This window comes from Heterodontus francisci, chromosome 1, assembly GCF_036365525.1.
Source record: "Heterodontus francisci isolate sHetFra1 chromosome 1, sHetFra1.hap1, whole genome shotgun sequence".
Classification (NCBI taxonomy): domain Eukaryota; kingdom Metazoa; phylum Chordata; class Chondrichthyes; order Heterodontiformes; family Heterodontidae; genus Heterodontus; species Heterodontus francisci.
This window is the reverse complement of record NC_090371.1, coordinates 223,732,609-223,759,163: the sequence shown is the minus strand read 5'-3', so window position 1 is coordinate 223,759,163 and position 26,555 is coordinate 223,732,609. Positions and strand designations below refer to the sequence as shown.

General features: G+C 44.7%; 2 protein-coding genes across 16 annotated transcripts in view; one reads left to right on the top strand and one right to left on the bottom strand.

Moving 5' to 3' along the window:
• The window catches only part of idua (alpha-L-iduronidase), a 361,720-nt gene that overhangs the window by 275,555 nt on the left and 59,610 nt on the right, over nucleotides 1–26,555 (bottom strand). The gene's annotated exons all lie outside the window — the stretch shown is intronic.
• Nucleotides 1–26,555, top strand: part of LOC137374992 (sulfate transporter-like) — a 282,625-nt gene that overhangs the window by 210,440 nt on the left and 45,630 nt on the right. For 6 of the 15 annotated variants that reach the window (XM_068041690.1, XM_068041683.1, XM_068041668.1 and 3 more), the window contains one exon: nucleotides 3,013–3,080. The exons of 6 other annotated variants lie outside the window; for them this stretch is intronic. The gene's annotated coding sequence lies outside the window, so the exon portion shown is untranslated. Of the gene's footprint in view, nucleotides 1–3,012; nucleotides 3,081–5,593; nucleotides 5,752–16,738; nucleotides 17,046–26,555 lie in introns of all 15 variants that reach the window. 3 more of the 15 variants (XM_068041630.1, XM_068041660.1, XM_068041649.1) reach the window with 3 other exon arrangements.

The window sequence follows — 26,555 nt, the reverse complement described above, 5'->3', positions numbered from 1 at the left end:
TAAACTGGGCAGAAGCCAGAAAGGCTGTCTTTCTCTCTCTCTCTCTCTCTCTCTCTCTCCAGAAGGCCTGGTGGGGCGTGCGAAGCCTAGCTGCCAGTTTCTGGATCCAAAACAAAGACACCAGGGGAAGAAAGCCACCTAAAAGAAAACCTTGAACCAGGTGGGCCAGCCACAAAGTGCACTTCTACCAGCCAAAGATGTCAAGAAAACAACTTCAGCCAGAAGACAACAGAATCATCCAACTCCAGAGACAGCGTATTAATTTCTATTTGTTCTGGACTCTATAGAGGGAGATCCGATGCGTACCACTGATGGGGAGGGGTAGGAGTGAGGTTTTCAGGACGGAAGCGGGGGTGGAGGGGGAGCAGGGAAAGCTTCTCCTATTGGTTGTGGGGTTGATGGGAAGGGGTTGAGGGTCAAAGGATATAAAGTTCGGAGGGGGGGGAGTTCGGGTTCTGAATAAACCATTTTTTTGAAGAGAGAGGGCAATTTATATGTAGATTAACTGACTGTGGGGGTGGGAGAGAGTATTCAAAATTGCGTTAACATTTTATTTTTATTTCCCGGAGCTTTAAAAATTTAAATGTAACTGAAGGGCTTGAAGCCCTTTAAAAATGGGGCCGGCACATGCGCGATGGCAAACGACCAGTAGCAAGAGAATATTACAAAGACAAATACAGCATTTGAATAAAAAGCAAGGATGATCCAACTTCCTGCAGTAAGAACCATTGTATGCTTGTACAAGACCCTGGTTTGACCTCATCTGTAATACTGCATCCAGTTTAAAGTTAGCACATTAGATTAATCTAGCTGTTCGGAGAGGAATTTTCGCTATACTTCTTCCTTAATTGGCCTAGAGATTTAAAAGCCCTTAATTCTTACAGTAGATTTAGAGAGCTAGGTGATTTTACACCAGAAAACTGTAGCCTTTGGGATGGCTTAACTGAAGCATTTACAATTATGAAAGAGACTATACTGTGTATGTTTGGACAGACTATTTGAACTAGATAGGGAAAATGAGGGGGCCATACTTATAGGCTACATAGGCATAGACATAGGTTAGATGTCAGGAAGTTTTTCTTAACGCAGAGGTTTATCAATAATCGGAATAAGTTGCCAGCTCATGTGGCAAGTGTAGATTTGCTGCAATAGTTCAAAAAGAAGCTGGTTGAGTTTCATGCCGCGCTTGGTATTACTGCATGCAAAAGATAGGTAGGACAGTGGTAATGTAACATCATTGTCACATCAATCTCCTGAACTTGTTTTGATTGCCTTACTAGATCAGAGAGGAATTTTCCATATATTTTTTCCTGAATAGGCCTAGGGATTTAATTTTTTTTGCCTCTGCCCGGTGCAAATGGGAGGTTACATGGGATCATGTTCCTTAGTTGCATCTTGACTGTTTGGGACAGGCTCAATGCAACAGCTAGTTTTTTCCCTGTCTGTCATTTCATATGTTTTTCAATTGGTGCCATTCAAACACTCAAGTACATTCATCTGCTATCCTCATAAATTTGTACATGAACTTCTCCATGAACTTTACCATTCACAGTCAAGTTTGTATAACTGTCTCTTCAGTTGATAAACTGTATTGAGCCATTGCCAACTCTGATGCAATAACTTATTATTTTACAAAGGAAATTTGCACCCGAGTTGGATCCACCCTGTTTTACAGACATGCTCTCATTCCTAAAGGTATATTAAAATAGCTGACAGTATTAATAGTCCGATCCACATGTCACACTTCAAGTGTCTGATCCTAGGATCAGACTGTCAATAAACAAAGCTTTGTAAAGAATAAGACAATAAACATACTTTTCAACATTTCCCTGAAACTCTTTTCTTTAAAGACACCCAATTGTAGATTCTGCAATAGTAATTCTAATTACAAAGCAAAAGATATGAAGAAAAATTACAATCCATACAGTGTGCAACAGTTGCTTTCTTGAAATGTGGTTAATCCAGTCACCTTAAACTACAAGCAATGACTTTTTAAAAGAACATAATTATAGGCTGCTTTGTGCTACAGTCTTGTGCTCATGTGAAACTGGGCTGAAATTACCCAAAATCATTTCATGCGGGGAAAAATCATTTCTGATAAACTCTCATGGCTTGAGCACAAACAAAATCAAAGCTGACATTCCAATGCAGTACTGAGGGAGGGCTGCACTGTCGGAAGTGCCATCTTTTGGATGAGACGTTAAACCAAGGCGCCATCTGCTTGCTCGGGTGGATGTAAAAGATCCCGTGGCACTATTTCAAAGAAGAGCAAGGAGTTATGCCCGATGTCCTGGTCAATGTTTATCCTTCAATCAACATCATAAAAACCAGATTATCTAGTCATTACCATATTGCTATTTGTGGGAGTTTGCTATACGTGAATTGGCTGGCAAGATTACTGTATTACAACAGTGACAACATTTCAAAAACTATTTCATTGGCTGTAAAGCACTTTGAGACGTCCTTTGGTTGTGAAAGGCGTTATATAAATGCTAGTCTTTCTTTTTTGCATTTTCCATGTTTATTCTCTTCCCAACTTTATCACTGTTTTAAAATCAAGATTCATCATTAATTCTCCTACACACTAACGTATTCTTTTTCAGACCTAAACAACTATGAAATTTCTTAACCTATCTTTCCAGAAGGTGAATTTTAATGTGGGTAAATGTAATGGAACAGGAGATAATGCATGTTAAATTGTAAAATAAGATCTGTTTAGTAATTATCGAAACTGGAAAAGGTAAAGGATTTGGTATACTCCCAGAATGCCTCATTTTGAGGTTGATTAACTTATGAAGTTATTTCTCCAAGTTCTTTCCACCATCAGAGAACAGTCTTGCTACTCTCCTTTACATAGGCCTGGATAGCTGATTCTGTCTTGTTTCCCAAAACTGAATATCGCCTTCCAGTTGTGGCCTGGCCAAGGCACTATATAAATTTAACATGACCTGTGGAGATTTAATTTGTAATAAATCTTCATTGTTTTGTTTATTTCCTTCTCACATAATTTAGACATGATGAACAACGGGCTGGATTTTGTATTGGAGATGGGGATCCTGGCGCCGAGGCGAAAAGGCGGGGTAAAGTCCACTTTTGCCTTTTTGTGCACCCCCTACCCCCAGAGCGATCCTCTGGAGTTTTCAAGGCTAAGGGACTTGCGTCGGGATCCTCGTCCCTTTGAAGACGGGGAACCCGGCCCCAACAGCTGCCAGCCAATCAGACGGTTAGCAGCTCAGCAGTATCAGCAGCGCCACCGGGAACGGTGCCATTGACGGTACTGCAGAGGCCTTGGACCCTGGCCCAGCACTGGAACCCTGGTCCTCAGTTAAGTGAGGTGGGGTCGCAAGGGCCAGTGTGGAAGGCCCCAGTGAGTGGGGGGGTGGAGGTGGGGGTGGAGGTGGGGGAGTGGTCGTGCAGTCAAAGGGAGGTAGGCCCTGGGGGGTAAACTGGTTCCTGGCGGCGGTCCTCTGTCAGCCACAGATTGCCCACGGAGGAGGGAACTCCCCCCCCCCCCCCCCCCCCCCCACCACGTTACAAGGCATCCTCCCCGCGTGGCGGTGGCCATCCCTGCCGCTGGTAATTCCCGCCCACTTAAGGACTTCAGTTGGCCTCTGGGCGGAAAAGCCGTTGTTGACCTATCCCACCCCCGGGAAAATCACTTGACGATGGGCCCTCTGCCCCCACGCCCTCCCCGTTGTGATATTTCATACCTTCCCTGCCTCAGGGAGTCACATAAAATCCTGGCCAATGAGTCAATTAGCACCACTTGTTCTTTTCAAACTATCTCTTAGCAAGTTTTACCTTCACCAGAATCACTGCTACTTCCAATATTCAATACTTTACATTGATCAACATTAAACTTTATTTGCCACTGATTATTCGCATTGCAAATCCTGTCAAGCTCTCTTTGCAAGATCTTGCCTGCTTCCTTCTCCTTATTTGGTATCTGCAAACATTCCTTGTATTCTGTTCCTCTCTTAATAAAGTCAAGGGTGCCTCATTTTTTTAAAATCAACTTTCTTAACTTGTATTGCTCCCGCAGGTCGCTCTGTTCTTTCACAATCTTTAAAATTGTACTGTTTAGTTCATTTTGCCTCTGCTTCTTCTTCCTACCAAAATGTATCACTGCCATGTGTCTCCCTTTTCTGTCTCATTTTAACTCCTATATATTTAGTCATCCAGGAAGCCCGAGTGCTGGATTCCCTTCTTTTCTCTGCATGGGAATGTGTCTACTCTGTACCTCAATCATCTCCTCTTTGAAGGCCCCCCATTGTTCAATTGCTGTTTTGTCTACTTATTTTTGATTCCAATCCACCTGGGCCAAACCCTTTTTCTGAAATTAGTCCTCCTCCAGTTAAGTATTTTTACACTTGATTGTTTAATATCCTATTCCATAACTATTTAAAACCTGATGATATTGTGATCATTGTTCCCCTAAACACGCTCCACTTGCCCCACTTCACTTCTCGGAACTAGATCCAGAACTGCTTCCTTCCTCGTTGGGCTGGAAACACACTGATCAAGAAAGTTCCCTGACACATATTTCAAGAATTCCTCTGCATTTTTGCCCTTTACGTGGTTATTATCCCAGGCTTTATTAGGATAATTGAAGTCACCCATTATGATTACTCCATAGTTCTTGCATCTTTCTGTAATTTGCCTGCAAATTTGCTCCCCTATCTCCGCCCCACTATTCGGTGGCCTATAGTATACACCCAGTAGCGTATTAGCTCCTCTATTGTTCCTTAATTCTAACCAAATAAATTCTGTCCTTGATGCCTCAACTACATCATCCCTATCCAATGCTATAATAGTTTATTTGATCGATACTGCAAAACAACTCCTGATATTTCTTTCCTTCCCTACCTTTCTGAATACTTTGTGGCCAGGAATATTAAGCTTCCAATCCTCTACTTCTTTGAGCCAGGTCTCTGTTATTGCCATTATATCTTAGTCCCATTTGGCAACTTGTGCCTATAGTTCAACAACCTTATGTATCATGCTACTTTCATTTACAAAAATGCAATTCAAACCCATTTTAGGCTGCCTCACATTTGCCCCCTGTCTGATCCTTCCTATTTCTGAACTAAGCTTTAATGCTATTTCTCTCTTACAGTCCTCTTTGAACCTGTTTCTCCTCTCTTATGTTTCATCCTGGTGCCCATCCCCTTGCCAAAGTAGTTTAAATCCTCCCCTTGAGCATGTTGGCCTTCCCTGTAGGACATTGGTCCCCACTCTGTAGAGATGCAACCTGTCCATTTTGAAAAGGTCCCTCCTGCCCAAGAACTGGTTCCAATGTCCCAGCAATCTGAAATCCTCCCTCATGCACCATTGCTCCAGCCATGTGTTAACATGTCTGATCCTACTATTCCTATATTCAGCTTGCTGGTTAAAATTGTAGACTTTCAAGTTTGCATTTTTGTATCTTGTTAGATATTTGCTGATCAACACTAAAAGTTTTTACAAATATATTAAGAGAGAGGGTGGCTAAGGGCAATGTGGACCCCTTAAAGATAGATGCAGAGATACTGTAATTTAAAATAAGGAAATGGCAAACTTGCTATATTTAATCATTTTGTTTCTGTCTTCACAGTAGAGGATAAGGATAAAGTACTAGAGATACAAGGAAAACTTAAAAAAAATCAAGGGGAGGAACTTTCTGGATTTTATATAAATTAAAAAATGGTAATGGAGAAAATAATAAGACTGAAGACAGACAAATCTCCAAGACCTGATGGTTTCCACCCTCAGGTGACAAAATTGTAGATGCTTTTGCCATGATCTTCCAAAACTCTCTTGATTCAGGAATTGTCCTCTTGGATTGGAAAATTGCCATTGTCACTGCATTATTTAAGAAGGGCGGGAGAGATAAACCAGGAAATATATCGACCTAACATCTAACATCTGTTGTGGGGAGGTTACTGGAAATTGTTATTAAAGGCAGAGTTACTGAACATTTGGACAAACACGAACTGATCAGAGAAAGCCAGCATGTCTTTGTAAACAGTAAGCCATGTTTAACAAACCTAATTGAATTTTCTGAGGTCACTAATGTGGAAGGTAATGGGGTGTCTATGCATATTATTTATATGGACTTCCAGAAGACCTTCAATAAGGTTCTACATAGAGATTGACACACATGGAATTGGAGGGAAACACTGAGGTAAGGAATTGGTTAGGAGGTGGGAGACAGAGTGTAGAGCTAATGAATATATACCCCATTTGGCAGGATGTGACTAGTGATGTCCCCCAGGGATCTGTGCCGGGGCCCCAGATTTCCACTATATTTATAAATGTCTTAGATGAAGGAATAGAGAGCTGTATATCCAAGATCGCTGACAAAACTAAGTTAGGAGGTGCATTAAGTAGTGTAGATGGGAGCAGATAGTTGCCAAGGAACATTGATAACTGTTGCAGATAGATATCAATGTCGGGAAATGTGAGCTCAGCCACTGTACACCCAAGAAAGATAGATAGGAGTATTTTCTAAATGGTGAGAAGCTAGGAACTCTGGAGGAGCAAAGAGATCTGGGAGTGGTATACAGAAATCAATAAAAACTAGTGCACAAGCATAAAAAATAATTTAAAAGGTTAATGGAATGTTAGCTTTCATCTCAAGGGGGCGGGAATACAGAAGACTGGCGGCTACGCAGTAGTTGTATAAAGCTCTGGTTATACCCCAGCTGGAATACTGCATTCAACTTTGGGCCTCAGGAAGAATATATTGGCCTTGGAGGGAGTGCTGTGCAAAGACAACAAAATGATACCAGGGCTAAAATGGTTGAGCAAAGGTTGCATACACCAAGCTTGTATTCCCTCTTGTATAGAAGATTAAGGGGTGCTTTAAATTGAGGTGTTTAAGATAATTGAAGGAATTTTAATTAGGTGTACAGAAATAAATCAGTTCTTCCGGTGGGAGAGTCCACAACAAAGTGACATAACTTTAAAATTAGAGCTAGGCCATGAAGAGTTAATGTTAGGAAGCACTTTTTCACACAAAGGGTGGTGGAAATTTGGAAATCTCTCTCCCCATAAAGCTGCTGAGACAAACGGAAATTTTATCACTGAAATTGCTGGACGTTTGTTCAGTAAGGGTATTAAGGGCTATGGAACTGAGGTGTGAGGGGTTGAATGCTCTACTCCTGCTCCTATGATCTATTTTTCAGGAAATCAATATGCTGAAATTGCCTTTTCGAGTCATATGAAAAGAATTTTAAAAAACATTCCTGCAACACAACGATTTAATGGCCCCAATTTTAACTGCCTCCACTTGAACAGGTCGGAGGATGGATGGGGGGCAGTTCAAATAATGGGAGCCACTTAATCCCACATTCCCACCATGTACCCATATTAATATGCTCTTTTGTGCATAGGAAAAGGGATCCTGTTTTAAATATGCAGATTGGGATCACGCTGATGCCTGAGCGGGGGTGACAGCGTCATCTTTCCCGTCAGACAAAATCTGGCCACAGCCAGATCTTGAACCAGGAGAGGTCCAGCAAGTAAATGTTAAATGTATTTTTCAGTTTTTTTGTGGGCCAGATTGGCAGGTAGCACGCCCTGTCGAGTTTTGCGCGTGCTACCACGCGCCCTCCACACCTTTCCATTAATATTGGGGCCAATTTGCATCCACAGATATAGCATGTGACAGGGACACAAGAATTTTAATTACATATATATTTTCTTCCTGACTAATTTGAGTGAAAAAATAGACATCGGTATAAAGTGTTCCTTATTTATATTTATCCACTTATTGCTAAAATTTGAAGAGGAAAATATAGAAATATAGAAATATTTATGGCACAGGAGGTCGTCATTTGGTCTAATGTGTCTTCCAGTAACAAAAACACCCATCGACCATTACCCCTTGCTTCCTGCCAATGAGACAATTTTGAATCCAAGTTGCGACGTTCCCTTGGATCCCATATGCTTTCAATTTTCTGATCAGTCTGTCATGTGGGACCTTGTCAAAAGCCTTGCTAAAATCCATGTAGACTACATCAAACGTGCTACCCTTATCGACACTCCTTGTTACCTCCTCAGAAAGTTCAATCAAGCTCGTCAGGCATGACCTTCCTTAAACAAATCCCTGCTGATTTTCCTTAAACCTAAGTGTTTTAATAAATAGCTCTCAATACCCCTGGTTTTAGGTGATTCCTCTGTTCTGTCCATTAGCATGATCCTAGCCTCCACCCCTCCATTCAGATCGTTTCATTCTTGACTTGCTGCAATGCTCCAAACAAAGTCAATGCAAACCTCTGGAGTCATCTTGAAGCTTAGATATCTTGCACGCTTATTAATTCCAATCAGTAGGTCCAACAATAGCCTCTGTAGGATTTTTAACTGACAACTAGTTTCCAGTCTGAACCCTCCCACATACCACCACCCTTTGCTGTCTACCTTTCAGTCATACATCAATCCCAAACTGATAATTTACCTTAGAGTCTTGTAAATTAGTCTAGCGACATTGTCAAATGCCTTCCTGAAATTTGGGCAGATAACTTCCACTGCCTTTTCCTTATTTGCCAAATCTATAGCCAATCTGTCAACACAACTTGCCTCTTCTGAAAACACCATTGAATGTCTTTAAATCAGAGTCACAGAATTGTTACAGAGCCAAAGGAGGCCATTCGGCCCATAGTGTCTCCAAATGAGCAATTCATTTAGCACCATTCCCCCACCTTCTCCCTGTAACCTTGCATATTCTTCCTTTCCGGGTAACAGTCTAATTTCCTTTTGAATGCTTCAATTGAACCTGCCTCCACCACAGTCTCAGGCAGTGCATTTCAGACCTTAACCACACGCTGCTTGATAAAGTTTTTCCTCATGTTGCTTTTGCTTCTTTTACCAATGACTTTAAATCTGTGCCCTCTCATTCTCAATCCTTTCATGAGTGGAAACAGTTTCTCCCTATCTACTCTGCCCAGACCCCTCATGATTTTGAATACCTGTATCAAATTTCATCTCAGCATTCTTTTCTCCAAGGAAAACAGTCCTAAATCTCCAATCTATCTTCATAACTGAAGTTCCTCATGCCTTCACATCCTTCCTGAAGTGTAGCACCCAGAACTGGAAGTAATACTCCAGCTGAGGCCAAACTAGAGTCTTATACAAGTTCAACATAACCTCCTTGCTTTTGTACCCGATGCCCCTATTAATAAAGCCCAGGATACTGTATGTTTTATTAACCGCTCTTGCAACCTTCAATGACTTATGCACATATACACTCAGGTCCCTCTGATCCTGCGCCCCCTTTAAAATTGTACCCTTTATTTTACATTGTCTACTAAAATGAATCACTTCACATTTCTACACATTGAACTTCATTTGCCACCTGTCTGCCCATTCCACCAACTTGTATATGTCCTTTTGAAGTTCTACACTATCCTCCTCACAGTTCACAATGTTTCCAAGTTTCGTATCATCCGTAAACTTTGAAATTGTGCCCTGTACACCAAGGTCTAGGTCATTAAATTATCTTAGGAAAAGCACGGGTCCCAACACTGACCCCTGGGGAACGCCACTACAAACCTTACTCCAGCCCGAAAAACATCCATTAACCACTAGTCTTTGTTTCCTGTCACTCAGCCAATTCTGTACCAATGCTGCTACTGTCCCTTTTATTCCACGAGCTATAACTTTGCTCACAAGTCTGTTGTGTGGCACTGTATCAAATGCCTTTTACACCACATCAACTGCACTGCCCTCATCAACCCTCTCTGTTGCCTCTTTAAAAAACTCCAGCAAGTTAGTTAAACATGATTTTCACTTAAGAAATCCATGCTGGCTTTCTTTAGTTAATTTGTCCATGTGACTATTAATTTTGTCCCGAATTATTCTTTCTGGAAGCTTCCCCACCACCGAAGTGAAACTGACTGGCCTGTAGTTGCTTACACCCTTTTTTAAACAACAGTGTAATGTTTTCAATTCTCCAGTCATCTGGCACCATCCCCGAGTAAGAAAGAATGAAAAATTATGGCCAATGCCTCTGCAATTTCACTTCTCACTTCCCTCGGAATCCTTGGATGCATCTCATCCAGTCCTGGTGCCTTAGCCACTTTAGAACATAGAAACATAGAAAAATAGAAAAATAGCAGCAGGAGTAGGCCATTCAGCCCTTCGAGCCTGCTCCACCATTCAATACGATCTATATCTAACTCTTTCTTGAATATATTTAATGATGTGGCCTCAACTGCTTTCCGTGGTCGAGAATTCCACAGGTTCACCACTCTCTGGGTGAAGAAATCTCTCATCAGTCCTAAATGGCTTACCCCTTATCCTTAGACTGTGATCCCTGGTCCTAGACTCCCCCGCCATCAGGAACATCTTTCCTGCATCTAGTCTGTCCAGTCCTGTTAGAATTAGGGCGGCGCAGTGGTTAGCACCGCAGCCTCACAGCTCCAGCGACCCGGGTTCAATTCTGGGTACTGCCTGTGTGGAGTTTGCAAGTTCTCCCTGTGTCTGCGTGGGTTTCCTCCCACAAGCCAAAGACTTGCAGGTTGATAGGTAAATTGGCCATTATAAATTGCCCCTAGTATAGGTAGGTGGTAGGGGAATATAGGGACAGGTGAAGATGTGGCAGGAATATGGGATTAATGTAGGATTAGTATAAATGGGTGGTTAATGGTTGGCACAGACTCGGTGGGCCGAAGGGCCTGTTTCAGTGCTGTATCTCTAAATATAAACCTAAAAAAAATTTTTTTGTAGGTTTCTATGAGATCCCCCTCATTCTTCTAAACTCTAGTAAATACAAGCCTCATCAACCCAATCTCTCTTCGTGCGTCAGTCCTGCCATCCCAGGAATCAGTCTGGTGAACCTTCGCTGCACTCCCTCCATAGCAAGAACATCCTTCCTCAGATAATGAGACCAAAACTGCACACAATACTCCAGATGTGGTCTCACCAAGGCCTTGTACAATTGCAGCATGAAATCCTTGCTCCTGTACTCGAATTCTCTCGCTATGAAGGCCAGCCAGCCGATCCAATACCTCCTCCTTTTCAATTGTAAACATTTTGTGTCTGAATTACCTCCTCTTTCACCATTGCATCTTCTTCCTTGGTAAAGACAAATGCAAAGTATTCATTTAATATCTCATCTATGCCCTCTGCCTCCATGTGTAAATCCTCTTTTTGGTCCGTAATTGGCTCCATTCCTCCTTTTACCACCCTTTTACTATTTACATGTCTATAGAAGACTTTGGGATTCCCTTTTGTTAGCTGGCAGTCTCTTTTCATACTCTCTCTTTGTTTCTCTTATTTGCTTTTTCACTTCCCCTCTGCTATATTCAGCCTGGTTCTCAAAAGTATTTTCTACCTGCCATGTCATAAGCACACTTTTTCTTCTTTATCCTAATTTCTATCTCTTTTGTCATCTAGGGAACTCTGGCTTTGTTTGCCCTTACCTTTCCCTTTTGAGGGAATATACCTTGACTGTGCCCAAAATATCTCTTCTTTGAAGGAAGCCCATTGTTCAGCTACTGTTTTTCCTGCCAATCTTTGGCTCCAATTTATTCGTCCCATTGGAGTTGGCTTTCCCCCAGTTAATTATTCTTACGCTGGATTGTTCTTTGTCCTTTTCCACAGTCAGCCTAAACCTTATAATAGAATGATAACTGTCCCCTAAATGTTCTGCTACTGAAACTTGATCCACTTGGCCTACCTCATTCCCAAGAACCAGTTCTAGCAGTGCTTCCTTTCTCATTGGACTGAAAACATACTGCTGTAGAAAATTTTCCTGAACACATTCTAGGAACTCTTGCCCATCACTGCCCTTTACACTACTACTATCCCAGTCTATATTTGGATAATTAAAGTCTCCCATTATAACTACCCTATAATTTTTGCACCTCTGCAATTTCCTTGCAAATTGTTCCTCTACATCCTTCCCACTATTTGGTGGCCTATAGACAACACTGAGCAACGTAACTGCACCTTTTTTGTTCTTTAGCTATAGCCAGGTAGATTCTGTCCTCGACCCCTCTAGGACATCCTCTTTCTCCAGCACTGCAATGCTCTCCTTAATCAATAGTGCCACCCCTCCCCCTTTTTTCCCTTTCTTATCTTTCATGAACACCTTGTATTTAGGAATATTTAACACCCAGTCCTGCCCCTCTTTGAGCCAGGTCTCTGTTATAGCTCTCTATTCCTTCATCTAAGACATTTATACCCCCCAGTACCACTGAGCCACCGGTAGTGCCATGGACTTGGCTCTGGCTGCACTCCCCAGATGAACCTTCACTCTAGACCCTGACTTTCCAGATGATCCCATATATTTATCCCTCATCAAAGCCTTGACCATTTCCCCAAAATCACAGTTATAAGATATTAAGCATGTTATCTGTCCTTTTGTGATAAACGTTAGACCTGACCTCTTGATCTCCATTTTTCTTACATTCCCTCTCTGTTTCCTTGGGAATCTCCTGAATTGTTTCCATTAGTCCCATTAAAGAGACTAGACTGTATCAATTCTAATGGGAGGATTCACCAAAAAAACTATATTTCAGATGTTGACCTGCTTTGCATTTCTAGCATTTTCTGTTCTAAGGATTTGCAGCAATGGGTTTGAATCCCACCATGGCAGAAGGTGGAATTTGAATTCAATTAATAAATCTGGAATTAACAGCTAGTGTAATGTTGGCCATGAAACCATTGTCGATTGTTGTAAAAACACATCTGGTTCACTAATGTCCTTTAGGGGAGGAAATCTGCTGTCCATACCTGGTGTGGCCTACATATGACTCCAGACCCACAGCAAAGTGGTTGACTCTTAAATGCCCTCTGAAATGGCCTACCAAGCCATTCAGTTGTATCTCACCGCTGCGAAGTCAATAAGAAATGAAACTGGACGGACCACCCGGTATTGACCTAGGCACCGGAAATGAAAATGGCAAACACAACCCTGTCGACCCTGCAAGGTCCTCCTTACTAACATCTGGGGGCTTGTGCCAAAGTTGGGAGAGCTATTCCACAGACTAGTCAAGCAGCAGCCTGACATAGTCATAGTCACGGAATCATACCTGACAAACAATGTCCCAGACACCGCCATCACCAACCCCGGATATGTCCTGTCCCACTGGCAGGACAGACCCAGCAGAGGTGGCGGCACAGTGGTATAGTCGGGAGGGAGTTGCCCTGGGAGTCATCAACATCAACTCCAGACCCCATGAAGTCTCATGGCATCAGGTCAAAAATGGGCAAGGAAACCTCCTACTGATTACCATCTACTGCCCCCCACCCCCCCCCCCTCCTCAGCTGATGAATCAGTACTCCTCCATGTTGAACAGCACTTGGAGGAAGCACTGAGGATGGCAAGGGCGCAGAATGTACTCGAGGTGTGGGACTTCAATGTCCATCAGTAAGAGTGGCTCTGTAGCAACATTACTGACCGAGCTGGCCGAATCCTAAATGATATAGTTGCTAGACTGGGTCTGCGGCAGGTGGTGAGGGAACCAACAAGAGGGAAAAAAATACTTGACCTCGTCCTCACCAATCTGCCTGCTGCAGAAGCACCTGTCCATGACAGTATTGGTAGGAGTGACCACCACAAATTCCCGTCTTCACATTGAGGACACCCTCCCTCGTGTTGTGTGGCACTACCACCAAGCTAAATGGGATAGATTTCGAACAGATCTAGCAATGCAAAACTGGGCAACCATGAGGCACTGTGGGCCATCAGCAGCAGTAGAATTGTACTCAACCACAATCTGTAACCTCACGGCTCGGCATATCCCCCACTCTAACATTACCATCAAGCCGGGGGACCAAACCTGGTTCAATGAAGAGTGCAGGAGTGCATGCCAGGAGCAGCACCAGGCATACCTCAAAATGAGGTGTCAACCTGGTTAAGCTACATCCCACTTGCATGCCAAACAGTGTAAGCAGCATGCAATAGACAGAGCTAAGTGACCCCATGATCAACAGATCTGATCTAAGCTCTGCAGTCCTGCCACATCCAGACATTAATGGTGGTGGACAATGAAACAACTAACTGGAGGAGGTGGCTCCACAAATATCCCCATCCTCAATGATGGGGGAGTCCAGCACATCAGTGCAAAAGATAAGGCTGAAGCATTTGCAACAATCTTCAGCCAGAACTGCAGAGTGGATGATCCATCTCGGCCTCCTCCTGAAGTCCCCAGCTTCACAGATGCCAGTCTTCAGCTAATTCGATTCATTCCACGCGATATCAAGAAATGACTGAAGGCACTGGGTACTGCAAAGGCTATGGGTCCAGACAACATTCTAGCAATAATACTGAAGACCTGTGCTCCAGAACTGCCGAGCCCCTAGCCAAGCTGTTCCAGTACAGCCACAACACTGGCATCTATCGTGTGGAAAATTGCCCAGGTATGTCCTGTACACAAAAAGCAGGACAAGTCCAACCCGGCCAATTACCACCCTATCAGTCTACTCCCAATCATCAGTAAAGTGATGGATGGTGTCATCGACAGTTCTATCAAGCGGCACTTGCGTAGCAATAACCTGCTCAGTGGCGCTCAGTTTGGGTTCCGCCAGGGCCACTCAGCTCCTGACCTCATTACAGCCTTGGTCCAAACATGGACAAAATAGCTAAACTCAAGAGGTGAGGTGAGAGTGACTGCCCTTGACATCAAGGTAGCATTTGACTGAGTATGGCATCAAGGAGCCCTAGCAAAATTGAAGTTAATGGGAATTAGGGGGAAAACTCTCTGTTGGTTGGAGTCGTACCTAGCGCAAAGGAAGATGGTTGTGGTTATTGGAGGTCAATCATCTCAGTCCTAGGACATAACTGCAGGAGTTCCTCAGGGTAGTGTCTTAGGCCCAACCATCTTCAACTGCTTCATCAATGACCTTCCTTCAAGCATATGGTCAGAATTGGGGATGTTCGCTGATGATTGCACAATGTTTCGCACCATTCGTGACTCCTCAAAGACTGAAGCAGTCAGTGTAGAAATGCAGCAAGACCTGGACAATATCCAGACTTGGGCTGATAATTGGCAAGTAACATATGTGTCACACAAGTGCCAGGCAATGACCATCTCCAACAAGAGAGAATCTAACCATCTCCCATTCAATGGCATTACCATCTCTGAAACCCCCACTATCACTATTCAGGGGGGTTACCATTGACCAGAAACTGAACTCAAGTAGCCATATAAATACTGTGGCTACAAGAGCAGGTCAGAGGCTAGGATTCCTGCGGCAAGTAACTCACCTCCTGACTCCCCAAAGCCTGTCCACCATCTACAAAGCACAAGTCAGGATTGTGATGGAATACTCTCCACTTGCCTGGATGGGTGCAGCTCCAACAACACTCAAGAAGCTGAACACCATCCAGGACAAAGCAGCCCGCTTGATTGGCACCCCATCCACAAACATTCACTCCCTCCACCATCGATGCACTGTGACAACAGTGTGTACCATCTACAAGATGCACTGCAGGAACTCACCAAGGCTCCTGCAACAGCACCTTCCAAAATCATGACCTCTACCACCTAGAAGGACAAGGGCAGCAGATGCAAGGGAATACCACCACCTGCAAGCTCCCCTCCAAGCCCCACACCATCCTGACTTGGAACTATATCACCATTCCTTCAATGCCGCTGGGTCAAAATCCTGGAACTCCCTTCCTATCAGCACTGTGGCTGTACCCACCCCACGTAGACTGCAGTGGTTCCAGAAGGCAGTTCGGGATGGGCAATAAATGCCTCACCAGTGACACCACATCACATGAACGAATAAGAAAAAATTATATAATTTTTCTGTTAACCCATTTGGAGACTTTAACTAATTCCTCCTGCTGATTTCAAATTGATGGTAGACACCATTTTAAAATCAGATTGGATAGCAGATTTCAAAATCAGCAGCAGAAGCCAGGACTAACATTGGGAGGGAAAGTTTTCATTTAAAAAATCACAGCAATCAAAAAGCACAAAAGTAGGTGACACGAGGAGCTGATAGCAATGCATTGGCTGAAATGAGTTAGAAATTTTTCACAATAATGCTTAACAGAAAATTATCTACTTTTACGTGGTACATGCTTTATGTGTTGTAGCATTCAGACAATACATCTTTATTTGCTTCAATAAAAACACAATGGATAATTCCTCAGTAACACATACATGTTTAAATACTATACAAATGATTAACATTGAGCAGATTATGAACAAAATGAGAAAAAGTGAGTCAGAAATATCGTGTTCTATGTAAACAATATTGCCTTGAAACGGAAGAATTTTACTCTCGTCACAATGTAATTTGTTACCTCTAAAAGGCTTGATTTACGTTTAGCTATGCTAAATATTTACTAATTACTTAGTTACGAGAAACAAATATTTAGTGGTTCACTACCATAGATACTCACATATGAGGCAGCCCACATCTAAGATAATCCTACAAAAATCCATGACCTTCTGAAAAGCTGGGAGTCAACATTACAAGGACAAACCCTATCAAAATTATCACCAGCCACAAATACATTTTTCTATTCTGACTTATTTCAACCAATGCTTTGCTATTAGCTGCGCGTTTCACCTACCGTTGTGCTGTTTGATTGCTGTGATATTTAAATGAAAACTTTCCCTCCCAGTGTTAGTCCTGGCTTCTGCTGCTGATTTTGAAATCTACTATCCAATCTGATTGTAAATGTTCTCTCCCTATTCCTGCTGGATTCCCATCAATTTGAAATCAGCAGGAGGAACCTAATCTGAAATACAGAGTTGGAAGCAACAGTTTTCACTTTTTAAAATTTATTCATCAGATGTGGGCGTCGCTGGCAAAGCCAATATTTGTTTCCCATCCCTAACTGCCCTTGAGAAGGTTGTGGTGAGCTGGCTTCTTGAACCGCTGGAGTCCATCAAGTGTGGATACACCCACAGTGCTGTTAGGAAGCGAGTTCCAGGATTTTGATCTAGCGACAGTGAAGGAACGACGATATATTTCCAAGTCAGGATGGTGTGTGGCTTGGAGGAGAGCTTGCAGGTGGTCGTGTTCCCATGCATCTGCTGCCCTTGTCCTTCTAGGTGGTAGAGGTTGTGGGTTTGGAAGGTGCTGTCGAAGGAGACTTGGTGAGTTGCTGCAGTGCATCTTGTATATGGTAATATTGAAATATCTCAAAACCTGGCAAATCACAGCAACTGCTGATTGGCTTACAAGAATGAGCTTGCATCACTTTTTCAGTTTTATTCCTCTTTATGTGCCCTTTTTGCAACTAAGTGACAGTGGCCCAGTAATGAACTAAAAACAGAATGCAATCCATCTATGGTATTTAAAACACAGCAAATCTCGACCCTGGAATCTGAACCAACAATTCTTCACTTGAGAAATACAAGAGGACAAGAGCAACAACCAACAGCCAGCTCATATAAATGGCATTGTCTCTTCTGGCCTCATTCCAGACTTCAGCAAGGGGAAGCAAAACTAAAGTCAGGATCTGGGATAATTAAATATCTAATTAAAGGTCTAATACAGGTGGGAAGTATACAGTAAATGGCAGAACCCTTAGGAGTATTGACAGGCAGAGAGATCTGGGCGTGCAGGTCCACAGGTCACTGAAAGTGCAACACAGGTGGATAAGGTAGTCAAGAAGGCATATGACAGGGAGGTCAGATTTAAAAGGTAAGTGTTTTGTGGGAGAAGGGCAAATAGTTAATGTAATTGCTATTGGGGGTGGGAAAGGGGCGTTAGAATTTTATTTGATAAATTTAAATATTTTTATTTATATTTAAATATGCCTTTAAAAATGGCACCACGCCTGTGCACAGGCAGCTGACACCATTGTTGGCATTGGACAGCCCGTCCTCTCCACATGACTGGGGGGGACAGATCGCCCCGGCCATTTAAATGAGCCGCCATGCAGGAGATCGCGGCAGCTCCAAGGCATGCAGCCCGCAAGAGCTCGCTGCCGAGAGCAACAGCGGGCTCTTAAAATCCAGCCCATTGAGTTATGATGATCTGGAATGCACTGCTTGAAATGGCAGTGGAAGCAAAAATCAAAAGTAGCTTTCAAAAGGGAACTAGATAAATACCTGAAGGAAAAAAAATGCAGGGCTATGGGAAAAGAGCAGGGACTAATTGGATAGATCTTTCAAAGGCCTAGCAGAGGCATGATGGGCAAAGGGCTTGCTTCTGTGTTGTGTAATTCGATGAACAAAAAATTTGATTGCATAGCGTCCGCATTTTCAGAGCTAATGAGTGCCGTCTTGAGTACAAAATGGCGTTCGTGCCATGCACACATTTAAGGTGCAGGCCATGCCAGACTAAAGGCTTGCTCTGGTCGGGAAAAAGACCTGAACCTGACCGAACCACAGCGGACCCAAGCCCGACCCAGCCCGAGTCCCTCCGATTTTGCCCCGAGCCTGACCCGACCTGACCCGAGCCCGAAAGCCAGACCCGGAAGAGGGGCCCGACGTGACCCGAACCTGACACATGTCGTCGGGTTCGGGTCGGGTAGCAGGCCTTTTTGCCAGATGCCATTTTGGGTAGGTTATTAGTGTGTGGCAGAAATATACAGAGCAGCAGATCCTACTGTCAGTCAGCGCATAACACTGATTTGACTCTAGCTGTGCCATTTTTGACCTCAATGCTCCAGCTAATACCTTCTCTAACCTCGTGAAACTAAACGTGCCTTTGTAGAGTTGCCCTCCTCATGTCGCGCACCCTCCCGCGTAGTGACATGCACTCCCCAAAAAGGAGAGAATTATGAAGCACTCAACTTGGCCGAATGCGGGAGGTCGTTGATCCTCTTTCGACACTGGACCCAGTTCTGGTGGGTGAGCCCACGGCTGCTGACGTCCTCTGCAATCTCCACCCAGGCTTGCTTGGTCAGGTGGGAAGACCTCTTCTTGCCATCGCTGGGGAAGAGAACCTCCCGCCTTTCCCTTGCAGGCTGGAGGAGAATCTGCAGGGAGGCATCACTGAACCTTGGGGCCATCCTGTGTCTGGCTTCAGGCATCCTGTGTGTCCTTCAGCGGGGTCCATTACTGAGCTTAGGTCCATTTTCAGCAGCACACTGAAAGCTGTCAGTGACTCTAAGGGAGCAGTGAATGCAGAGCTGGCAGGGCTTTAAATATGGCACCTGCTTTGGAGTCATCTGATGCCGTCACTGCACCAGCATTTCTGTGTGCATACCGATCAGACTTTTTCTGTACATAACCCCATCAAAATCATTAACTGACTCCTTTGCAGCAGAACTTGTGTGCGCCCTCACCCTCCAGCGAGCTGACACCTGCACTACCCTTGCTCCTACCCTAGCTGCAGGCCACTTGTGCCCAGTGTCTCACCACGTGCAAATCTCGCCTCTAAGCTACCCTTTAAAGCTCACACAATGCCAATATCTGAGCTGCTGGCTGCGAGTGTGAAAGTGAGTGATGTGTTTCTTTATCATCTGTCTCTTCTTCCTCTTCCACTTCTTACTGCTGCAGCACTGCCTGGCCAGGTTGCAGTTCTTGGGTATCTGAAAGGAGAAAGGCAGAAGTGTAGGGTTGCAGAGAGTAGAAGGGGTAAAAACAAGAGGTGCATGGTTAGACCATCTGCAACTTATAAATCAGAAGGGACGGTGGGATGAGGGATGAAAGGAGGAGGATTCAGTATGTGCAAACTGCTATCTTCAACAGTTTCAGTCCTGCCTCTGGTCATGGCCTCAATCATGTTCCTGCAATGATGGCAAGCTCTGTCTCCATCTGAGTATGGAGATGCAGCGTGCCTCTTCCCTGCCAGTTAGCTTTGCTGCCTCTGGTTGTGTGCCACCTTGTCCTCAAAGATATGTTAGTGAGTGTGGTGGAATCTATTTGGGTGAAGTACCTGCCTTGGTTGAATAGCTGGGAATGTGTGCAAGCTATGAGATGTGAGTGTGAGGCTTGCAGTAGTGCTACATGTGTGAGGATGAAGTGAAGCTATGAATGTGAAGTATGAGTCATGGTTGATAGAGAATGGTGCTAGGTGAATGAAAGAGGTGTAGTGAATTGAACTGTGTGAGGCTAGTGGTGCAGTTGGTGGGATAAGGCATTTGAAGATGCATTCACTGACCTTGACCACTCATGTGAGGTTATTGAACTTCTTGCAGCACTGCATCCAGGTCCTCAGGGCTACACTGCTGGCATTGACCACAATGGCTATCTGCTCCCACTTCGCAGTGTCTGTCCGGATGGCTTCCTGGTCCCTCTCCTGCACCAAGGCCTCCAGTGCTGCAGTGGAGAACCTTGGAGAACGCTCTCTGCCACATTGTGCTATTCTTGTGTCCTTCCCAGTTCAAACACACTTTTGGAATGACTTCCAGCAGTTACTCCAGTCAAAAGAGGTGTAGGCTGGCTTTAGCTAATGCCAGCCTCTCATGATTTGGCACCCCATGAAGCCACTCAACAGCGCTGCTAGTGCTGGCTGCCCGCTACAATCTTGTAAATGAGCAGGCAGCACAAAAGTTGTGTACAGTACACATGTGCTATGTGGGAACTCCGGAACACTTGTATCCTGGAAAGTCACATATGCAAGAAGTGCCACCAGGCAAACTAAGAGGAACAGACAGGCAGTGCAGGAACCTCCAGGGTGTGTGGTACTCACAAACATATATTCAGTGTTGTATACCACTGAGGGAGTTGACATCTTAGGGGAATGCAATTAGAAGCAAACCCATGGCAACTACGAGACTTAGCTGCATGGTGGGTGGGCGCAAGAAAGTGTAAAATGCAATTTTTATAGGGATAGACAGGCATTTCTGCAACCACAGACATGAGTCCCTAATGGTGTGTTTACCCTGGGTGCTGAAGTAAATGATATCACTGAACGGCTGCAGGACATTTTGCGAAGGGAAGGATAACAGCCAGAAGTCGTGGTCCATGTGGGAACCAATGGCATAGGTAGGAAATGGATTGAGGTCCTACAAGCAGAGTTTCAGGAGCTAGGAAGAGGATTAAAGAACAGAACCTCAAAGGTGATAATCTCTGGATTACTCCCAGTGTCATGTGCTAGTGACTATAGGCATGGGGGTAACATTTTAATTGCTGGGTCGGAACCACAACATTGCAATGACTTCCGGGTCTTGACCCCACACCAACGCAGATACACACGTGTGGCACTTTTAGTTTGCAGATACCTTAATTGGCCCAGAGCTGCCCAATCAGTGGCAGCGGATGAGGGAAGGAGCTGGGACTAAGTCAGCGGCAGGCCTGATTTAAAGTGTGAGTGGCAGCCATTGCTGAGGCTGCTGTTTGGAAAATGGAAGGATGACTTGAACAGAAGGCAGTGGGCAGGGAGGGCCCCTGTGCCTGGGCAGCTCCCCCCCAACCCGTTTTTCAGACAACTCGCAGGAGGTGCTGCTGAAGGTGGTGACTGCACGCAGGAACATTCTCTTCCCTGCCAGCAGCAACTGAAGGCCCGCAAGACTCATCAAAAGGGCATGGCAGGATTTGGCACAAAAGGTCAGCAGCAGAGGAGTGATGAGGAGGAACTGGGTGCAGTGCAGGAAACGCTTCAATGTCCTTATAGGTCTGGCAGGATGAGTGCCAAGAGAGGCCCAGATGGTATGTCTCCCAGTCAGCAGTCACCAGACTGCAAATAGGAGGGGCATCCTGAAGGTGCACAGAGTTCTCCTCACCATGGGAGAAGGATGTGGCTCAAGCGCCTTGCTGACCCATAGCATAGGCCAGAACATTAGTGCTGCTGGTCAGAAGACCAGAGTGCAGACTGCAATATCGTCTGCAAATAAGAATCTGCAAGTGGATTTTTTTTTGTTCGTAGGATGTGGGCGTCACTGACTAGGCAGCATTTATTGCCCATCTCTAATTGCTCTTGAGAAGGTGGTGAGCTGCCTTCTTGAACCGTTGCAGTCCTTGTGAGATAGGTACGCCTACAGTGCTGTTAGGAAGGGAGTTCCAGGATTTGACTCAGCGAAGGTGAAGGAACGACATATAGTTCCAAGTCAGGATGGTGTGTGGCTTGGAGGGGAACTTGCAGGTGATGGTGTTCCCATGCATATGCTGCCCTTGTCCTTCTAGGTGGTAGAGTTTGTGGGTTTGGAAGCTGCCTTCTCAGGAGCCTTGGTGCATTGCTGTAGTGCATCTTGTAGATGGTACACACTGCTGCCACTGTGCATCAGTGGTGGAGGGAGTGAATGTTTGTAGATGGGGTGCCAATCAAGCGGCTGCTTTGTTCTGGATGGTGTTGAGCTTCTTGAGTGTTGTTGGAGCAGCACCCATCCAGGCAAGTGGAGAGTATTCCCTCACACTCCTGACTTGTGCCTTGTAGATGGCGGACATGCTTTGGGGAGTCAGGAGGTGAGTTACTCGCCGCAGGATTCCTAGCCTCTGACCTGCTCTTGTAGCCAAGGTATTTACACGGCTGGTCCAGTTCAGTTTCTGGTCAATGGTAACCCCCAGAATGTTTGGTAATGTCACTGAATGTCAAGGGGAGATGGTTAGATTCTCTCTTGTTGGAGATGGTCATTGCCTGGCACTTCCCTGGCATGAATGTTATGGAGGGAGGCATTGTCCTAACTGCATCATTCTTCACCTTGCAGGCCAAAAGGGTTAACGCCCAGGAGAATAAGATGGCACACCTGGAAAGTGGGCTGCTGCAGGTCAAGGTACTGACTTGTTTTGAGCAGCAGGCCAGGGTGTCCAGCCATAGGGACGCTGGAGGTGGAGAAGCTGCAAACAGAATGAAAACATCTCAGCATCTCCAGATTCAGGGGCTGCATGGCAATGCCCACTCCATGTAACAAGCTGTCAATGCATAAGCTATCATCTCATTATTTTAAGCAGCAAAAGCATCTGTTGAATGTCCCAATCTCTCATCACCATCTTCTCTCATGTCTCCTACAGGGCCATCTGCAGAGGGTCAGGAGTCCACGCTCCGAGAACAAGTTCCTGAGGAATCAGAGGAAGAAAACACCTCAGCGCCTGCACCATCACATCTTACCAGCACACCCTCCACTAGCGCAGACACTCACACCTCGTTGGGTCCTCACACGTTATTAGAAATGGTGGCACAGGGTGAAGCACACTTCACTTCAGAGCTGGAGGATTTGGGGGAGGCAGAGTCAGCTGTGGCCAGTCCCCCTCAGAGGATGGAGGAGAGGGGCAGCCCTGCCCAGCAAGGTGGAGATGCTGTGTCTTGGGAGTCACAAAACAGGCGGCTTTACCTAAAGATCCAGCATAAGATATGTGCCCACATATCAGAATTACCTGAGGCAGTAGAGGTCATGGAATGAGAATGAAGGAGTCCATTCATCCAATGTGCACCACAAAGACTCAGTGCTTTGAGCACATGAACTCCTCCATTGAGAGAGTAGCCAAACTTCTTGGAGTGTCATGTGCGGCATCACTCAGAATGAATGCAGGAACAGTGCACTGATGTGCACAGGATACATGCCAGACTCAGCAGCATTGACTAGTCAGTGTGCAAAGGGCAGAGAGAAGCATGGAGTGGATGCCAGCTGCACCCCAGCTGGTGGTCCCCTCCAGCAGTCAAGGCCACCATGAAAGGGCTGAGGAGATGACAGGTGGTGATGAGGGAGCTACTCCTCACTGGGCTCTGTCATCATTATCCTCCCCCATGGCTGCTCCAATGGATGAAGCATCTGTGGAGTTATGTCCTCTGACAGAGGCTGCCCGAGAAGCGTTGCCGGAGTTGCAGACTGTGGAGCTGTCTCCGGCACCTCCACAATGAGAACAACCAACACAGGAATGTCAGTCCAGACAGGAACAAGCGAGCAGCCGGCCTCCACTTCATCCTCAGCCACAGGGGGTGCACCTCATAGGAGTGGCCGTCAGTGGAGGCCACTGCATCGGAAATGTCACTTTGTGGGTCACTTGGGTGTTTATGATGTAAATAATAGTGAACTGGTAAGCCAAAAAGAACTAGGAAAGTTGTTGTACTGGCTTGTGTGTTTTCCTTTCATGATGGCGAAACGCAGGATATAGGCAGTGAGAGTTGGCAGAACAATCGAGTGTTCTGGTGAAGATTGTGTTAAGTGCAGACTCTGGCGCCTTCCTGCCCCTCATTCTTCACTGCTGCACCCCAGCTGCCCAGGGGCTGCCTCTGCTTTGCCAGATGCTGCTCCTCCTCGCTGGTCAGACCAGCATTCGGCACTCGCCGCGCCGCTGCCCCACCCCCCACTTCCTGCCCTCACTGACCATTAGAAGTTCAGCCCAGGAAGATAGTGCAGCTGAACGTGCGGCTAGAGAAGTGTGCATGAGAAAAGGCTGCACATTCCTGAAGCATTGAGACTATTCGTAGGGCAGGAGGGACCTGTACAAGCCAGATGGGTTGCACCTGAACAGTGCTGAGACCAATGTCCTCCCGAGAAGGTTAGGAGAGGGTTTTAAACTAATTTGGCAGAAGGAGGGAAACCAGGATATAGCTGCAGAGAGGAGAGAAAAGGTGCATAGAAAACTAGGAGGGACAAACAGAACAAAGAATAGTGTAGAAAGAGCAGGAATTAGATGGAGCGAAAAAGTAAAGCAAACTAGCAGAGTGTTGGAATGCTTGTGTGTTAATACGAGGAGTGTTACAAATAAGGTTGATGAGGTGCAAGCACAAGTTGCCACCTGGGGGTTATAATTTAGTGGCTATAATGGAGACCTGGCTAAAACATGGGTAAGAATGGGAACTAAAAGGAACAGAACAGGAGCTGTTACATTGTTGGGCATTTACTATAGACCCTCAAATAATGAGGAGGATGTGGAGCAGCAAATCTGCAGACAAATATCAGAGAAATAAAAATATAATAGAACAGTAATAGTAGGAGACCTCAACTACCCTAATATAAACTGGGGGTGGGTGGGGGGGGGGGGGGGGGGGGGAGACAGTATGAAAGCCAAGAAGGGTTAAGAATTCCTAAAATGAGTAGAAGAGAACTTTCTTAATCAGTATGTTTCTAGCTCAATGAGGAAAGAAGCAGCACTGGATCTAATTCTAGGGAATGAAGCAGGACAACTGGAGTGTGTTTCAGTGGAAGAAGATCTGGGTAATAGTAATCATAATATAATTAGGTTTAAAGCAGTTATGGAAAGGGACAAAGTAAAATCAAAGTTTACAACTGGATGAGAGCCAATTTCAGTGATTTGAAAAAGACTGGAAACAAAGATTGGCCAGGAAAACAGTAAATGAGCAATAGCAGGCCTTCAAATCAGAGATAATTTGGGTTCAAACCAAGTATATTGCCACAAAGAAAAAAAACAGGGCATTCAAAGCTAGAGCTCCCAGGATGACAAAGGAAATAGAGGCTAAAATAAAGCAGAAAAAAGAGGTTTATTACAAATGCCAGATTCAGAATAAAGTAGAAAGCCAAACAGAATATAAAGATTGCAGGGGGAAATTGAAATAAGGAGGATAAAGAGGGAGCAAAAAGCTGAGCAGGTAACATAAAACAGGACTCAAAAATCTTTTATAAACATATAGACAGTAACAGGATAGTTAAAGGAATGGTGAAAATCTTCTTGTGGAGGCAGAGGGCATGACTGAGGTACCGAATGTGTACTTTATCTTTGTCTTCAAATAAAAGTGGATAAAGCTAAGGTCACAGTAGAGGAAGCAGGAGCAGAGATATTGAACAGGATAAAAATAGATAGAATGAAGGTGTTAAATAGGTTGCCATCACTCAAAATTACCAAGTCACTCGGTTCAGCTGGAATACATCCTAGGTTGCTGAGGGAAGCAAGGGGGAGATAGCAGAAGTTCTGAGCAACCTGCAAGGCTACGGACCAGGTGCTGGAAGGTGGGATTAGATTGGGCGGCTAGTTTTTTCAGCCGGCGCAGACACAATAGGATGAATGGCCTCCTTCTGTGCCGTAACTTTTCTATGGTTCTAAATCTTTCAGTCCTGCTTGGATGTAGCAGTGGTGTCAAGGGACTCGAGGATTACAAATGTTGCACCCTTGTTCAAAAAAGTTGAGAGGGATAAACCTGGTGACTACAGGCCAGTCAGTTTAATGTCAGGGGTAGGAAAACTACTGGAGACTATTGTCAAGGACAAAGTTAATTTTTACTTGGAGAAGTATAGGTTAATAAGGGTCAGCCAGCACCAGATTGCTAAAGGCAAATAATGTCTGACTAAATTGATTTGAATTCTTTGACGAAGTAACAGATGAAGACAGTGCAACAGATGTTGTATATATGGACTTTCAAAAGGCATTTGATAAAATATCACATAACAGACTTATTCAGAAAATAAAGTACCTGAGATTAGAGGGACAGTGCTAAGTTGAGTATGTAATTGGTTAAGGGATAGGAGGCAGGAAGTAGTGGTGAATGAAAGTTGTTCAGACTGGAGAGAAGTATGCAGTGGGATATCTCAAAAGTCTGAATTAGGACCAATGCTTTTCTTGTTATAGATAAATGACATCGAGTACAGGGATTACAGGATACAAGGAGTACAGTTTTAAAGTCTGCGGATGATACAAAGCTTTGCAACGTAGTGAATAATGAGGAAGATATTAGCAGACTTCAAGAGGACTTAGCTAGGCTGGTCAAATGGGCGGACACATGGGAGATGCAATTTAATGCATTAAGTGTGAAGTAATGCACTTTGGGAGGAACAACATGGAGAGGCAGTTTAATCTAAATTACTATTTTGATGGGGG